A 17,996-nucleotide genomic window follows, 5' to 3' on the forward strand; every position below is an offset into this window, starting at 1 on the left:
TGTTCCTGTTCTGCCTGACCCTCTGCTCCCAGGCAGCAGAGTGAGGTCAGGAGGCACTTCCAGCTCCAGCAGTGCTTGGGTGTTCCACACTGCCTCCTGGCTTGGGGCTGGTAGGAAAGCTGGGAGGCCAAGTCTGTGCCATCCCCACGCTTGCTGAGCAGCAGGAGCTCCAGAGACGGGGAATATTTCCAGTTTGTAGCGGGTGGTAACTGTTAATATCTTCATGACAACCAGGAGGAGTGAGATTGTCATCGGTTATATTAGTTGTTAATTTTGTAAATATTAACAATTTCTAGGATTATGGCACAGGATGTGAGCTGTCAACTTGCTTTATTTTCCTCCTACTCCTTCTTGTAATGACACATCTTTTATACTCTCAGATTCATGCCATGTGCTGGTTACCTTGCACTGACACCAGGGCTGGCAGGTGTTCTGGGATGAAACCATGATAACCTCCCAAAAGTTAAACTTTCTTCTTCTCCTGGGTACTTTGTTTCCTCTTACCTAAGGGGAAGTAATTTGCCTGAAAAGAGCAGTGATTTATAAACCTCTGTGGTTGGTTTCCACCCAGCACTGCTGCCAAAGCTGCTGCCATTGGCACAGCTGAGCTCCTGCTTCCCCTTCCAGCTCACCTGTGAGTGCCTCAGGCAGGCACTGCCACTCCAGTCCCCCCCAGAGCAGGAGCTGAGTTACAGCTCACAAGGAGCCGTATGCCTGCTGTGAGAAAGGCCTGAAAAGTGACATTTTTACAATGTGTCTCAAGAGCAAAATTTTACCCATATTTTTAGATCAAGAAGCACGGCAATTGCGTGAGTCCCAGTCACAGGAGTCACCCCTGCAGCTTGATGGACGTGTTCAGAGGCAGCTTTAGCAGCAAGGTGCAGCTGGGGGCAGAGCAGGGGGGAAGGTGGCTTTTCCAGGGCACTCACTCCTCACCTTGGCTCCCTTGCTGCTGGTGGGAGCATCTCTGCTGCTCTGCCCTGCTCCTGTGCTGCTGGCAGCCCTGAGTGTACAGCCAGTGCTCAGCCAAGCAGAGATGAGCCCCAGGCTGAATGTACATTCCCAGTCTTCCTGATATCCCTGTTATTCCAGGTAATGTTTCAAATAGCCTGGTCCTGCAGCAGCCCCAGCACAAGCAGCAGTGGGGAGCTGTGTCCAGCTGCGTGCTGGGAGACCACTCCAGCCTGGGGTGGTCCATGCCTGCAGAGGTGCCTTGCAAGCACCAGACTGAATACCCCAAACGTTTCAGTAATCATGGAAATGGGGCACCCTCTCCCAGGGCAGCCATCCTGCAGGGCCCCAGGCAGGCAGTCCTGCCCTGTACCTGGGTGGTGCTGTGCTCCTCGTGGTTTTGCTGGTGTTTGCTTTGCCAGCATGGAAACTGCGGGCTGCTGGCAGTGCAGTTCCCAGCGCCAGGAAGGTGGGAGCAGGCAGAGCCTGAGGCACAGGGACACCTCCTGCCCTGGGGATGGCCCCTGCCATCCTCGTGTGAAACCCAGCACCCCCGGGAGCCGCACCGAGCTCGCTCAGCAGCGTTCCCAGGAGCTGAGAGCCGGGACAGAGCCCTGGGAAGGGGCAGCCAGAGGGGAGCAGAGCCAAAGAGCTGCTCTGAGGCAGCACTGCTGGACAGGGGGCAACCCTGTGGAGGCTGGGGTCTGCATGGCTCAGACTCTATATAGGAGAGTGGATTTTAATACTGGGTGTTGTTTGCCCTCCAGTTGTGTAGTTTAGGATGTTACAGCAGTGAATGGAGAACTGGTGATCTTGTCAACTGCCCCCTAACAGCGATGGGGTTTAGGAACCAAATTGTTGGTGGCCTGGTTTGAGCATCCTCAGCCACTTCTTTTATCTCCTATAAATTCAGATACTTTATTTTAGGGAGCTACTCAAACATGCTTGGCACATGGGTTTTCCCAACATCACACAGAAATGAGCATCTGTGTTTGGAATGGAAGAGAGCACTGATTTGGAGGAATGCAATGCATGGGTAGTTCCTGGGATATGATTTTAGCAGTTTCCATCCAGACTGTACAACGGGACTTCCCTATTTTCATTTCTGGCCAGCTTAGGCTACTCAAAAGATTTCTGCTCTGCCAGTTTATACCCAGAGACTCATTAAACACCTTGTGGATCAGACGTTCAATACTAACCCGCTCTGAGGGCAAACACAAAAATCAAAGCTTTGATTCCGATGCCGGTGCCTCGCAGATGCCTGTGCGCCCGGGGTCCGGCGTCTCCGAGCGGCCCGGGAGATGCCCGGAGCACTCGGGATGCACTTTCCGCCTGTGCCAGCAGTGGGGGCAAGAATACAGCCGGAGAGGCGAGGGAGGAACCCCGGAGCGCATCTGAAACCCAGACCTGAAATCCCTTCCATTCCCCGTGTTGCTGGTACAAAAACATACCGAGACAGCTCACAGTGAGCAGGACTGTCACCCCCAGGCTTGGCAGGGTGTCCCCAGGGAGGCTGCTGGTATTTCCTTTCCCCTCACTTTGCTTTTACATCAATTTACTCCGCCAATTAAGCAACCAAGTATTTCAGAGGCAGCCATGTGGCACCGAGTGCTGTAGCTATGGCTAAAAATAACCCAAGAGCCTCGGGAAAAACAGCTCCAAGGACTGTGCACCCAGCTGTGGGGTGTGTGAGGGGGATCTCAGCCCTGGCTGGCCCCATTTGGGGGGCAGCCAGACCCCCCAGCTGGATTTGAGGCAGGGATGCTCCTTTGCAGCTCTCCTGGGGCTGCCCCTGCTGGGGCACAGCAGGGAGGGGCAGAAGGGCTCCGGACCAGGAGCCTGGAGCCTCCTTCTCTATCCAAGGCAGGCACTCACTTGGAAGTGAGTTCATGATCTGAGCCTGCATTTTGGACCTGTGGTTGATGGCTTTGCAAGCCAGGCAACATGGACTAAAACTTACCATTCTTTATTTCAGAAAGAAACCAGAAACACTCAAGTGACAAATATTGAAAAATACTCTCTTGGAAGTCCTTGAAATTACAAACCCCATGGGTTTGGGAGAAAAATGGAATTTCTTTGGAGTAAATAAGAAACCAGGGAAGGCCAGGCCACCTGGTGTAGCTCCACAGCTAGACCCATGCTCCTGCCAGGTACAGGCAGTTAACAAAAATAGAACAGGGCAGCCAGTTCTGCATAGAAGTTTTCTGTTCTTGTAAACCAAATGAAATTAATCATTACATTTATCTACAGGGTGTTCTATAAAATCAATAAGCACTGCATAGCAGTCAAAATATGACAAGGCACTTAAACTTTGCCAAATCAATCCAATTAATTATATCTTCGTTAGGAAACAGTCATTTTTATAGAGTCAGTTGGCTCTTCAAGGATCACAATACAAGCTTGATATAAGCTCATTGATTTTTACTTTATGATTTCCAGTTGAAAGAAAATAGAGATCATTCTCTTTATGAAACTGTGAAAAAATGTGTGTATTTAACATACCAATATTATTTATAAGCAGCAGCTAATGTTTAAGTGCCTCTTGTACGCCTTGATAAAAGTGGTTCATGATTCAGCCCTCTCAGATGTTCAGAGGATGTTCTTCTACATTATTGCCATCGTCATTTGTCTTTCCCCTCTGACATGTGCAGTTTTTTATGCAGGAAAACTCTGTAGATGAGGCTCATCAGCAAGGAGGAGAGCAGCCTGAATACCTATGAGGTGTCACTGCAAACAAACCCTGCTGGACATCCCAGCCTGGCCCTGCCATCTTTTTGTACAGCAGCCTGGGAGCCTACAAGGCAGAAATGGGACCAGAGGACCCTGGAGAATAATCTAGCCTATTCATATAAGGGATTAAAAAGAGAATTTTCTGTCTAGCAAGAGTAAAGGTGCAGGCTGATAAACACACACATGTATGACATGTATGACAGACTTAGAGGAAGGGAAATCTTAGCAGGTGATAAGGACTTTTCAGGGTGACAAGTGGAGGGAGAAAGGTTTGGTTTGGAGCAGGGATTGCAAGGGCATCAAGAAGAACCCTGGGATTCATTGGGTGCTCATGAAGCTCACAAGCCCTCTGGAAAATGAAAGGTAAGAGGCAAATACTGCAAAAATAAATGCACACCAGGCATTGGGCATTGAACCCAACTCCTCAGTGCTACTCCAAGGTGCTGCTCCAAGGTCCTCAGAACCTGCAGAACCTCAGACCTGTGGGTCTCCCTAGTGAGTCAGTGCCACATTTTCCTTAGAAATAGTCCTTACCAGAGAAGTCACATTGGTGAATGCAAAACGATCCCCCAATAATGGCAAATACTTGGGTTCTGCTGTTTTATTGCCATTAGTAAGAGACTCATGATAAAAGTCTGAATCTGTGAGGGAAGGATGAGATTAACTGCTTCTGTCCAATCAATGCCCAGATCTTCCCAAAACTAAGGAGAGTGTCCAGCAAATGAGGATCTGGTCTTTTGAAGAAAAAGATGAAAAGTGAAGAGAAGACTGAGTTTTGTTTCCTTTCCAAAGCATGATTTTCATTTTCAGTTAGAATGCATCAGATACAGATGAAAACAGAAAACAAAGTTGCGTTTCTGCAGCAGTTATTTGCAATTCCATGGTGCACCACTCCTACCCCCTGAGATGCCCAGCATCAAGGTGATGCCAGCCCTGGGGTGTCACTGTCACTGTGAGAGGTTGTCCCCATCCCCAGCAGACAAGGAGGGGGTGCAGGGGCCCTGGGGCCAGGCACAGGGCTGGGTCTGCAAGGTGAGCCTCTGCCATGGCCAGGGAGCTGCAAAGCCACCAAGCTGGGCTGCTGCCATCCCCAGGCTGCAGCACCTGGGCTTCCCTCACAGGGAGAGGGGACTCGGTGGCAGGAGCCACTCGTGCTGTACCACAGCGCAAAAAGGCTTCACACCCCTGTGAGCACAAGCCTGCAGGGAGGTGCATTGTAACCACCAGAGAGGAAAGCTGGTCTCAGTCTTAAACTCCTCCTTTCCCCCCTTCCCATGGGTTTTGGACACTGGAAGAAATAAAACAGGGTGAATAACTGGATGAGCCTCAAGCCAAGTTTTTGATGGTATTGAAATGAGCGAGGTTAACAGGAGTTCCTCAAGCCAACAACAGGGGAAGGGAGGAAAAAGCTGTGACAGGAGGAGGTGATTAGCAGATGGCAGCAGGGGAGCCCAGCCCAAGCCAGAAGAGCTGCTACAGAGTCCACTCCCTCTCACAAATGCAGAGACTCTCCTGGGATGGAGAGTTCAGTCCTGGCCAGGATTCAGTGCAAGCACGCAGAATGGAGCAGTCAGTGCCACCCACCACCCTGAGGCTCCTTCCCTGCATTCAGATGGGCCCCTGGACATGAATGGAAGGACAGAGCTGTAATGAGGCTCAGGGCAAACCAAGGAGGGGCTAAATGCTGGGAGAGCAGTGAGAGGAGATGGGGCCAAGCACATCCCCACCTGTGCAGAGCCTGTCCTGTGGCCCAGCCCTGCTCCCAGAGTCAGCATTGCCAGGACAGCAGCAAGAGGAGACTGCCCCGGCAAACACAGCACTGAGAAATCCCTCGGAGGAGTGAGTGACAGTAATTGGGAGTAATCACAGCAGCACTGACATGGACACAGCTCTTTAGTAATTCACCACTTCCTATGAAACTATGTCAATAATCCCCCTCTAAAGTGATGGTTAGGGCCAGCCTCATAATTTCTTTGCATTTTGTCTTAAACTAGTTGTAAACTGAGATAATCAGTTCCTGTGGGATTTTTAAGAAGGCCACATATCTATTACACATTTCAAATCAGCTGTTTTCCTACCTTCTCTTTGGTTAATGTCATTTTTCATTATTGACCCTATGGAAGAAAAAAAGGAATGTCCTTTTTCACTCAGACCTGCTCTCCTGGTTACAGGTGCCACGGCAGACATTTCCTGGCAGGAAGGAAAATAAAATTAGGCCCCAATTCAAAACATTTTCACAGAGATCACAGCTCCTGTCTTCAAGGTTTTGCAGTGTCTGAGTTTGCTGGAACACACCATGACACTGCAGGAGACAGAAGAAGCTGTCAGCAGCCATGCAGGAGCTCACTCTGCTGATCAGGGTTACCCAGGATTTAGGCTGAATTGTGACTGATGGCACCATGCAAGACCATTGTCCAGGTCACAGCCATCAGGCCTAATTTGGGTGCAAAACTGCTGATGAACCCCAAAGCACATTTGCTCTGCCTCATGCCTTAGCTTTTTTAGCTGATAGGGCTTCCCCCCTTCCTCCTCCTCACCTCACAAGTTGTCTGTTGGCTGTTCCAGGAGGATGGAAGATATGTTTGTAACCTGTGGCACCAATGATCAAAAAATTCAAGTGCAATTGAGTAGCCAATGTTCTGTTCAGAGTAAGTATCATCCAGACAATATTTTCCATTCCAGTTTTTCTGCCAGCAAGAAGGCTCATCTGCCTTCAAGGCTGAGCTGACCACACTGCTGAGAGACCTGAAGAAGTGGCTGCTCCTCAGCCTGGCTTAGGAGTCAGGTGGTACCAGCCCAAAAATAAGGGGTTTAGCAAACCCAGGGCAAAGGCCCAAACTTCTGAAGGGAGGGATGAAGGTGGACTGGTGGGGTTTGCAAGATATTATGAATAAAATAAATTTTGAGGGCCAGGACAGGGGTGTGGAGCCCTATGCAGGGGCAGAGGGACAGCCCCACATGCCATTGCCTCTGCAAGGCTGGGCACTGAGGGTTCCTCACAGGAACTCCTCTGTGTCCGAGGGCTGTGGAAAAAAGCAGTATTTCACATTTCTGAAAGGCAGGGCACCTATGTGGGTGTCTGGAAAGGTCTGCTAGCATGACAGTGGCAATCCTCTGCCCTTATTTCACAGCTTGTCCCTCATGATTCCAAAAGCCTGGCAGACTTCTTGTGAACTTTTCTTCTGAGCAAAGTATGTAAAACTGCTTCTGTAGTACAAAATGCTTTAATCTGAGATTTGGTATTCTAGTATGGATCTGGTATTCTTCTTCCCATCAGTCAGAATGCCCCTTTCAGGCAGCCTGGGAAGTGACCTCCCCTTCATGCTCCTGCAGATGGGCTGTGGGAAATGCAGACGAGTTGTGAGCAAACCCAGCTGTGACCTGGCCCTCCATCCCTGGGGTAACCAGGGGGTGCACACAGTGAACAGCTGGGCTGGGCTGGCTGGGTGCAGCTCAGACAGAATGTCAGTGATTTTTCAGAGCACAGGTTAGCACATAAACCAGGCAGCAGAGGTAAGAGCTGCATGATTTGAACATTTGAGGCAAGGAGGGTTTGGGTCTGGATTTGTTCAGTTCGCTGCAGCTTGGCCTTTCTAAAATGTTTTGGGGGGAAATGGACAAGCACATTATACATTACTATTTTTATCATTTGGAGAATCTTAGTTCTTTCATGGCTGTTGGGCACCGGAGTGTCAGCACTCAGGTCCAGAAGAAATTCCTGATAATGTTTTTATACTGGTAACAAACAGGCTTTCCTTGTGCAGCCAAGCCCTGTCAGCAGAGAGCCCTCTACCAGGCAGGTCTTGGTGTCTCCTCTTCCCCCTCTTCCCTTTTTGAATTGCCCACAAGACCTGGATGCCTGTGAAGAATCTCTGAATGGGATTAAGCACAAAGCAGTGCTCTGTTTCTGGATCTTTCCTCCTAAACAGAAAGTCTACATCCATCCTGATGTTACAGGTAAAATCTGCCCCTCTGTAGAGTACAGAAACTTGGCTCTAAACAGAAATTTAGGCACCATCTCTAAAAACAATCTAGCCTATTCATATAATGGATTAAAAAGAGAATTTTCTGTCTAGCATGCTCAGATAACTTTGTATCCATCATGCTGGAAATAGCTCCCAGATAGCAAAACTCACTCATCATGCAAACTCCTTCTGTACCAGTATGTAATCCTTTTAATCATGCAAACTCCTTCTGTACCAGTATGTAATCCTTTTAATTATCCACTGCAGAATGACTTGTCATCACTCAAACCTGTTCAACTCCACCAGGATGGGTGTAATAGCACTTTCTTGGGCAGACTTCAAAAATCCCACCAGTGCCTGGCTAGATTTCTGTATTTATGGGACCTATGAGCACAGGCAGGTGGCTCTGATTAAACCATGACAAAGCTTGGGGCTCCCCTAATCAGTCCTAAAATACAGTTTTTACAGTTGTCCCACTCTCTGCATAGTTTTGGCATCCTCACAGCCATTAAAATATATTCTGGAATTTATTCTGCTAATTTCTGGAAGAAAAATGACAAAGCCTTTTTCACAAGCAAGCTATCAAAAGCAACTTCTTTGATTACTAAGTAAGGCAAGAAACTGAATCAGCTCTGTTTCCTTGCAGCACTTTTGGTATTCTGTTGGTGTTTCTAAGATTTCTCATCTCCTGACACACTGAGACATTCATCTTCAGTTTCAGTCAAAACCCACAGGTTTGCAGAAAAGTCAAAAATTTGTCCTTATCTACTGCCTGTGATGCAGTCAAATGTTTCAGCCCAGCAGCTCCAGAATATCTCATCCCTTTTGCAGTGCTTGCTCCAGTGTGTTCCCTTCTGCCCAGCTCGGTGCCCCTCTCGTGGTGTTCTCAGCCCAGGGCTGGGTTTGGAGAGGGCTTCACCGAGCACTTGCAGCCTTGCAAACATCATCGAGGTGCTCTGCTGAGAGGCTGTTAGAGAACAGCACAGCAGGGAAAACAGGGAGCAAAATATCAGCATGGCAGACCAGCCTCACAGAAACACATCAACACAACCAGGAGTGGGGACAGAACTCAGGTTAAACACTGAGCTACAGGGTAGTGCCAATGCAGGAAACACAGAGAGAAATATATTTTTCAGAGGGAAAAATGAAAAAAGAAGGGGCATTATAATTCTCTGCAAAATTCTGAAGTTGAATAAGTTGAATATACCTTCTAGCTGTTGATTGTTTCTCCCAAGCTGCTGAGCAGAATAATTCTTATGGAATAACACGGCAAATATGTGAAGAAAATATATTAGGAAATCAGAATACATTTGTCAATCTAAATCACTGAGCTTTAAAAAATTACTAGATACAAAGAGCATCAGTAGCACAATCTGCACCTGCATGCTGGAGGAGCAATCCTTGGGGTGCAGGACAGGGCCTGGGAAGGCAGGGAGGCATTTTGGGGTGCAGCAGCATGCAGAAGCTCTTGCCTCTGGTGCCAGCCCTGCCCTGAGCGCTGCAGCACAGACCTGGCAGCCAGCAGCTGCTCCCACCTGGGTGCCAGCATCCCTCTGGCCCTGCTGAGCTCCTGCTGTGTGCTCCTCTTCTGGCTTGGGAAGGGAAAAGCCAAACCATGCCACATGTGAGGGAGCAGGCCCCTTGCACAGGAATGACCTTGCTCACTTCTATAATCCCTATGGCTGGAGAGGACCTGAATTAAAAGGATTTTTCAGTCTATCTGCCCAAGGACTTCTAGCAATCAGTACTGAGTGCATCCAAATCACACTCCCAAGCAACCCACATTTAGCCCAAGTGTCCTTTTGGGGCATTGGTTGCATGCAGACACATTTTTATTTCTGCATTTATGCATTTCCGTCACATGCTCAGAGCTGCCCAGGCTGCTCTCCTGTGGCACAAATCCTCTCTCTGCCTGAGCTTGCCCTGCAGGGAGAAGAAAATCAACCCCATCCAGCTGCAGTCCCAGAGTGCTCTTTTGGTGACAAAACTGCAGTTCCAGTGAGCTTCCTAAATCTAACAGAAACAAATACCACTCCCAGACACTGAACTCTTCATAACTGACCGACAGGTTTGTGATCTTGGACTGACTCTGATCTGGACTGACAAGCACACATTTAGCTGTAAAAGATAATACATTTCATTAATACAAAAATGCAGAGCACCTGAGTAAGAAATATATTGTGTGTTCCTGAGAACTGGACAGAAATGCAGGCACTGATGACTCCAAAATCCCCCAGGTAATTAAGTATTATTTCAGAGCTGTTTGAACAGCAGATGTCCTGTATTAACAACATCAATTAGAAGACAGTTCTGTGTCACTGGCCTGGACACTGCCAACAGCTGGAGCTCTGTGTTTTGGTTTCACTGTAGCTGGGCAGAAGACTAAACCAATTTAGGTAAGATGGTGAGATGGCTGGAGAAAATGGGGTGTGGTGCTGTCTGCCTCCAGCACCATTGCTGGAGGAGATTACTTTGATATGAGATTTTATTTTCAAGTCAAGCATCCCGAAATCTTGAGCAACCATTGGGGTAAGAAGCAGTAGTGCAGCCATTATCCCTTTTCGTGTGACAAATGGACAGTTCTACCTGGCGCTATGGTAGCCAAAAATCCTGTTTGCAGGGGGCAAAGAAGATGCCTGTTCCCTTTCTGCTACAGCAGTTTGAAAATAAAAAAAAAATTAAAAAATAAACAAATAAAACAAAAAAACCACCTTAACATTTGCTCTTCCTTTCAGAAAAAGGTGGTTGCTGACTGTTTTCAGAATGGGATCTGTTCACCTTTGGAGTGTGATTCTGCAGGACTCTGTGGCCAGAGAGATGCTGGGTGTTGCCAGGCTGCAGACTCAAGGCTGCTTGAATGGCCTCGAGCTGCTTGGTGTATTGGCAGCTAAAGTGGTTTTGGTGGGTCCCACACCCTACTGAGCACTCTGCCTTCCTGGCACAAGTGGGCAGCCTCATCCTTCTCAATTCTGTGAGCCATGAGAGCCTCAAACCAGCATTCTCTTTAACGGGGAGCAGGCAAGGAGAGCTATGCTAATTATCTTGGGTAGAGGATCCTTTAGGTCTTTGCCAGTTTTTATCAAAGCGTAAAAAGCAATTATTAAAATTAATGCAATTTACCATGTGTTCTACTTCTAGCAAAGCTATTTTTGGCAAGGGTTTCCATCTGTCCCATTCAGCAAGATCAGCCACAGACTTCTCAGAGCTCTCATGTGGAGCTTGGCTCACACTTGCCTTTCTGCAGGGAGGAGCACCTCCAGTGCAGCACCCAGGTTACCTGAGAGCTGCCATCACCTGGCCATTGTGTCCTCACAGGTCAAATGCTTTTCCTTCTTTCTGTGTTGCTCTCTGCAGGCAGTGTGGGTGCCCCTGGGTGAGGAAATGCTGCACCCTCTGCCCTGAGCAGGTGGCCAGTGGGAAAGGCTGGGGCTAAGTGACAAATTTGTCTGCAGGTTTTCACATAAAAGCTTTTATCTGTATTTTTCACAGTTTTACAACCTGCCTTAAAGCAATTAGAAATTAGTTCGTTTACATTTTCATACAGCTGAAGACAAAACAGCACAAGGAGAATGTGTTTGTAGGGAATAAAGATCTGACACCAAGATAGTGCCCATGAGCCCATTGACATTCAAAGTCAAAAAGCCAGGCACCAACACCTGGATAAACAGGAACACAGCAGGTGGGATTGTCCAGAGTGGAGGCACATGAATCTTCCAAGTGCCTTGAGCTCTGGGGATGGTTTTACATTTTCCATCCCCTCACAGTCCTCTGGCAGCAGCATCCTCTGCACTGAGATCCCACCTGTGTAAAGGTGAAAGAGACCCCTGGAAAGGAAAGAGCAAGGGCAGCTCAGTTTGTCCTTTGTGCCCCTCATCTGAGGCTGCACAGATGAAGGAAACTGTGCAGATGAAGGAAAGTATTCTAACATGACATGCTGGAATCACAGAGGTGAGGCAGTTTATTTTGACTGGAAAATAGAAAACCCAACAGAATTTTCACTTATCCAGTGAATGCACCAAGAGGAAGGGAAGACCAGATGTGATGCTGTCACTGAGATATCCACTTGCTGGCTTCAGGCTAGCTATTTATTAGCACCTTAAAGTGAAAAAGCTGCAATAGATTGAGTGGGGAGGTGTGATAGAGATATAATGAAGAACAGAAAATGAATAAAAAAATCTGTTAAAAGCCAAACAAATGCCTATCCGGTGTAAAGAAAAAATATCTGGGATATAAAGCCAAAGGGGATGATTAAATAAATAAAAAGGAAACTGACTCAAAGTCTTTAGACTCAGTCTCTCTGGTGGCTGAATCCCACAGTTTCCATGCTTTGCAGCACAGCAGCACATTGCTTTGCACTTGCCATATTTCCCGAAAAAGGGAACCCAAGAAACAAAGTTGGCAGCACAAATTTGGTTTGTGCTTAAAGTCGTTAATAGCCCTACCTGGTGAGAGACAAATGTTGGAGAAGCCCTCAACAGACAGGGTGTCTGAAGAATTTGCTCAAAGCTGCCTTGAAGTTGCTGTCATTCACACTTGCTGCAGCATCCAAAATAACAAAGATTCCCCCTGCAGACACACTCCTTGTGCTGCATTTTGCCTGGTTCCAAATTAATTCTAAAAATAATACCTAAACATGATTTTCTCAACATATTATCACTGCAACATTATGGCAGGAAATGCTGCTCTCCAGAGATGGCATTTCCTTTGTGACCCAGGCACACAACAGTCTCACCCTGCTCAGAGGCTCTCTGCTCAGGTATCCTCTTCTGATCCCTCCAGCATTGCAGGAGAAGTGGCATTTATCAGCACACTCAGTGGAAATTCTTCATTTCATTCTGTCTCTCAGGCATTAAAATCCATAAAAGATTCTTGCCTCTTTAAGATATTGAAAGACTGGCATTAGTGATTTAGAGTTAATGAAACAGGAGATTCCAGGGAAAATTCCAGTCTCACAAATAGCAGTGGAACTCCAGTGTAAGTTCAGAGAGCTTCCCAGTGTGGCAGCAGAGGAGCAAGGGCTCCTTCCAGGCCAGCAGAGTCACTCCTGAGTTAAGTGCAAACAGCATTTGGCACTCCATCAATTAGCTCACTAGAGTAATGCATGCCAGGGATTGAGAATATTTTCATGGAATATTGTGTATGTTATCCTGCTCTTTTGGATTACATTTAAACACTAAAACACAAGATAGCAGGTTCCTGAATTGTGATAGTCATAGGTCTTATTGTTCTGTTCTGATTTCACAAAACCACACATATTTCTGTCTTACATTTTTATGCATACATGTGCATGGGCATATGTGTGTCTCTCCATATTGAAAACATATTTGTAATGTCTCAGTGCATGAAAGCAACATTCTAGCTGAAATTTTCTCTTCCTGGAGATCAGAAAATCTCTTTCCCAGATGGCAGACATGCTCTCTAGCCAGTCATGTTCCATTTCTCACTTGAGGCATTTTGGATTTGTGCAGTAATTGTGCACACTAGAGTTTTAATGCTACATGGAAAGAGCACAAACAGTCTAGCTGCAAATGCATGAATTGCCTAAGAATACACACATATCTTGGGGGAGGGGTGAATACTTCTATTTTTGGTCTCCAGTCTGCATCCTTTACTTGTTATTATTGTTAAATGCCCAAATAATATGACAGAAAATAAAATAACAAATACCAAACCCAAAGTTACATCCAGTACAGAAAAGATTATTAATAATGGCACTGGCAATACATTATGCTGGAAAAAAATGCACAATGGTTCCTCTGCAAGGCTTGTATCCCTACAATGCCACAAGGAATGTCCTGGTCCCTTCCTCATTGTGCAGGCACAATCAGTCCCTCTTGGGAAGGAGAGCACTCATTGTATCTCCCTGTGATTTGCAACTCTGTTGTAGCAAACTAATTTTAGCAGAGTGGATGAACAGAATTGAAATAGGATTCCAGAAATGTGATGTAAATAAGCAGACCCAACTCTGATCTCACTTGTCTTAGTTAACATCTCAGTTTACAACATTCCTAGTGGAGTTTGTGATGGGTTGGGCCTGCAGAATAATATTGCAACGTGCTTTTTTTAACAATGCAAGGCCAACTTTTGCAAAAGTCCAAACACAGTTGCCTACTATAATAATCAAAAGTGTTCTGCAGGACCACACTAAAGTCCACTGTGTGCCATTTTGTTGTGGGGAAGATTGTTTGGGATCACATGGTCTCCTGCTTTAGCTAATGAACAGATAGGAAGAAAAATGAATGATCAGAAGTAATTGCAACTTGCAAAGTAAATTACACCATTAACTGCTCCAGAAATCAATAATCAGGCACAAAAAGAAATACAGTTGAGGGGATGACAGAAGGAAAAATTAATCTCTTGGGCATCTTGCCACTCTGGGGATTTTAATTTTGAGTTTTCCACTCCCATCTATCCATTCTTATTGCCCATCCATCAATCTCCTGATGAATACAAAGGACTCCAATATGAAATGCCAGAAGATTGCTGGGTTGGTAGAACAATGGAAAGGAAGTCTTTCAGGTTTGGAGAAGAAAGGGTAAATCACAGATGACAGTTTAGAAAAGCTTGTCTGCTCTTGCTTTTTCCCCCTAACATCTCTCTTTAATAGCATTGTCAGTCTAATAACCATTTCAAAGGTAACCAAAATCGTTCTCATGGGCAAATCATCTGGAAATCTCCTCCTGATTGACTCTAACTACTGACATAATTTTTAATAGAAGTGCAACATGATATATGCCTTTGCTTATTGGTATAGCTTTAAGCAGGGACAAAGTGGTTGTTTAATCTTACTCCCATGCTAGAGGCATTTATCTTCCACCCCTTTGTATTTACTATTTACATCCTCATAAGAATGCTGACACTGTAGCCTTCATTATTAGCAATACTCCTTGATTTAATAGCATTTGTGACTATCTCTGTATTTTGGGCTTTATTACTGAACACTGTGAGCTCTTCTGAGTGCCTCCAAGCGACAGGTTATCTTCTATGGATTTTGGCCAGGAGGGAGTTAAAAGGAGGAGAGTGGACCAAGAAGAAAGCCTACATGGAAAATGTTGGGGTTACATAGGTGGTGGCAGAAGACAACACTTCTTCATTAAAAGAGGGTGATCAGTTAAAATGCCCATCCTACAGGAGGGGAAAAGTGGGGTGTGGACACAAAAAATGTTTTCAGCAAGTACAGCTGACCTAGGGGTGAGCTGCACCCTGCTGTAAGCAGATGCTATCATGGTCTGTAGGGACACTGGATGCCCAGGCTCCTGTGAGAAAAGCTGGTGGAAATGCTGTGTAAAAACCCTCCTGGTTGGAAATGCAGTTCCTGAAATGCAGAGCACTTATGGGCAAACTGAGTCTGTTTATGCAGGAAGCATTTGCTGACTGGTGCCAGCATTGCTCAGTTTCCCCTCCACAGCTCCATGGCTCTTGGAGACTCCCCAGAATCTCCAAATCCCAGCTCCCTGTGCAGAGCAAAGCGTGGGCCTGCCCTTGGGAAGGGGAGCAGCCACGGAAGGGGGTGTCAGTGGCTGCAGCTTCACTCAGAGACCATGGATCCAACACAGCTCTGGCAGCTCTGTGCCGTCACCAGGGCAAGAGCAATGAGCTGCTCAGGCCACACTGTGGCTGGAGAGGAACTTGCATCATAACCAAAAATAATCCCAAGGCCGACTGTGCACAGGCTTTCCCAAGCAGCACTACAGCCTTGTATTCACCACCTTAGATCATGACTCCAGAGGGATAAAAGAGAGAGAAGACACAGACCAGCAGGCTTGAAGGTTAATGGGAAAGAAGAAACATGAAAGAATAGTTTTTTTGCTTGCAACTAGTGTTTTATTTTGAATAAACAGGGACACTCACAATTATGAGAATCTTTTATGGTTAATTACTGCTATTTCTCTTGACAGTTATCAAGTGTCATTTATGATTCTTTTATATCCTTAAACTTTGTCAGCTGAATGTGTAATCTTTAGGTCCCTATGTGTTTAAGACTTATTTTTACATGCACAGTTATGTGTTTATATCTGTGGTAATTCACCAGTCAAAACATGACATGCATGATTTTGGTTCCAATCTTTCCACTTTAATTCTGCTCTCACTCCTTCCCTCCCCCCAGTAACCAGTCATATTTGACTGATCTTTTCAGATTAAAAACTAAAAAGGAAGAAATATGTCAAATTTATTTGCAAATTCTCCTTGTTGAGCCCTGTCACTTCAGCGACAGCCCTCCTCGAATTCCCTCTCCATTTGGGTTTGAAAAGTGGATGTAACCCTTTCAAAGCTGGATACATTTTCTTTGGATCATTTTCCTGCCTTTGCCTTCAGAGACTGGTCTTCAAAGGGCTTTATTAATTGCAATAAATCTTAATCTACAGCATTTCCAATCACACATAAAGGTGGCTTAAATCGCTTAGCAGCAGAGAATAGCCTGGGAAAGGATTTCCTATGTTTCAAAGGACAGATAAAAACTTCCAAAAATCAGCAAAACAGGGTTTTTTTGTTACACACCAAAGCTGATTTTCTTTCCATGAGCATGAAAAGCCTAATTTTTGTGAAGGAATACAGTGGGCATCTAAACATATTTGGTCTTCAGTCATCCTGACCAAAACAGGTTTTGTGAGTGTTGGTTAAAGCTGCCTGTACAATTTCCTACCAAAACTGGTGCAGGACATGGCCCTCTCCAGGACCTGACACAAATGCCAGTGCTGATTTCACCAAACAAAGGAAACAGACATGGAATAGGATACCAGGGATGGTTTGGGATAGCAAGATGTCATTGCCATGTCTGTCACCATGGTACCTTTGAGCCACCTACAGTGATAGGAATATTTTTCCCTGTTTATATTTTACAGCATTAACGTAATTACGTGTTGGAATGAGTGCATGTTTTTTACTTGCCCATATCACTGGGACCCAGGCTGAAATTCTAACCTTTAAGAATGTCATTAAACCAGTGTTTATAACAGTACAGTGTAGCAAAGCCTTAATTTCTGAGCAGAGTGGAATTCAAAATACGTCTCTAAAATAATGAAAGAGATCGAAAATCTAAGTCAGAACAAACCAGATGCAGATAGGAGTGAGCAGAAGCAATGTGGAGCTTGGCACAGCACTGGCACACTCATTTTCTAGGCATATGCCTTTTTCCATGGCACTCCTGCTTATTGTAGTTGGTAAAGGGTTGCCCTTTTTCACAGAGTATTTTTCCTGGGCTAACTTTGAATTTAGCAGTGCAAGGGTGAGGAGCCATTTTGTGCTTGGTGCCTGCAGGATGCGTTGCCCTGTGTGCCAGTGGGTGAATTTGTAAAAGGTTTTCTTCACTTTTCCCCTGTGTGAGTGCTGAGGCAACAGCACCTGTATAAAATGGACATGCATGTTATGCTGCCTGTCTTTAAGCCCTGTATGAATATTAACTAATTAGTGAGCGAGGGTGTGATGAGGTTGTTGCAAATGGCAGAAGCTGCAGGGGACAGAGCTCAAGCATCACCTCCAAGTCTGAATGCACAAGGGCCCAGAGAACGGGAAAGGAAGCAAACAAGCTGAAGGGCTGGAGCCAGCCAGCAACAGGGCTTCAAAAATACAAATAAATTTAGCACATTAAGACTGGCAGCAGCTCATATGGGTTTAATGGTTACACTAAGAATGGACTGTCAATCTGGACTGTCAGCCTTTAGCATGGAGAGATTATAACCTAAGTGCTACCCAAGCCTTAATTACAGCAAATCAAATTTTTGACACATCATTTCAGGACAACAAAGGTCCCACAGTAAAAAGAGTTTCCTGTTCTTCCTTTTAATTTGCACCAGGCTGCTGAGATCTCTGGTGCATAACTTCTGAGCACTTTGGTTTCCCATTCTTAGTTTTCCAAGAAAATACAATTTTTCCGAGGGAACTAAAGTGAATCTGGGAACTAAATCCAAGGTCACAGGTCATGTTCTAAACTAACATATAAGCTCTGCTCACCACCCAGTATTTGCCTTGATCTCTCTATTCTGGTTACTCTGGCTGTGATTTTTGTGGCTGTCTTCTCTGGGAGAAGGTCTGCAACAGCTCAGGGTGAATGAGCATCCCAGGCTGTATAAATGAGGAAAAAACTGTTAAGGAAAAGGTTGGTGTGGTAGGACCTCACTTTAAGAATCAGGCTTATCATAGCTGGAGTAAGGAATTGAGGATGTGCTTGATGCCAAAAGGTCACTCAGCATCACAATGGCTTCACAGATCATGACAGGTTTGTGTTTATTTGGGGATGAGATCTGTCCACAAGCCCAGTGTGTATCACAGGCTTATGCACACCCTGATGTCACAAAAACCAGCTGGTTTGGGGATGACTAAATACAACACCTCAAGGGCCCAGCTGCAGGC

This window comes from Ammospiza nelsoni, chromosome 1, assembly GCF_027579445.1.
Source record: "Ammospiza nelsoni isolate bAmmNel1 chromosome 1, bAmmNel1.pri, whole genome shotgun sequence".
Classification (NCBI taxonomy): domain Eukaryota; kingdom Metazoa; phylum Chordata; class Aves; order Passeriformes; family Passerellidae; genus Ammospiza; species Ammospiza nelsoni.